This window comes from Penaeus monodon, chromosome 31 (assembly GCF_015228065.2).
Source record: "Penaeus monodon isolate SGIC_2016 chromosome 31, NSTDA_Pmon_1, whole genome shotgun sequence".
Taxonomy (NCBI): Eukaryota; Metazoa; Arthropoda; class Malacostraca; order Decapoda; family Penaeidae; genus Penaeus; species Penaeus monodon.
In genome coordinates, this window is record NC_051416.1 from 7,773,825 (window position 1) to 7,774,198 (window position 374).

Consider the following 374-nt stretch of genomic DNA (forward strand, 5'->3'; position numbering starts at 1 on the left):
GAAAGGATAATCAAGACCCTCAGTAAGTCTCGGGGAATGGTGCCCTTCCCGGGAAAGGAACGGACGGATGAAACAAGCAGAATTATTATAAAGTTGGGAGCCTTCGTTGATATGAGAGACGCTAAAGGTGAAGGGCCGGATTATCCTATAAGCCAAGTATTGGCTGCAGCCTAGAGCCCATCAAGCCTGGGGATTTTCAAATATATGTTTATTTATTGATGAAATGTGGGTTTGGTATTTCAATATTTTGCATTTCTGAATAATCAATTGAACTTAACTTTAAAAAGAGGCCCGGGTATGATGATACGTGGCGGGACGCTCGCCAAAGTGCCTGCCGACGGCGCTTCTTACGGTGGTGTGCCCGCCGACGTTGC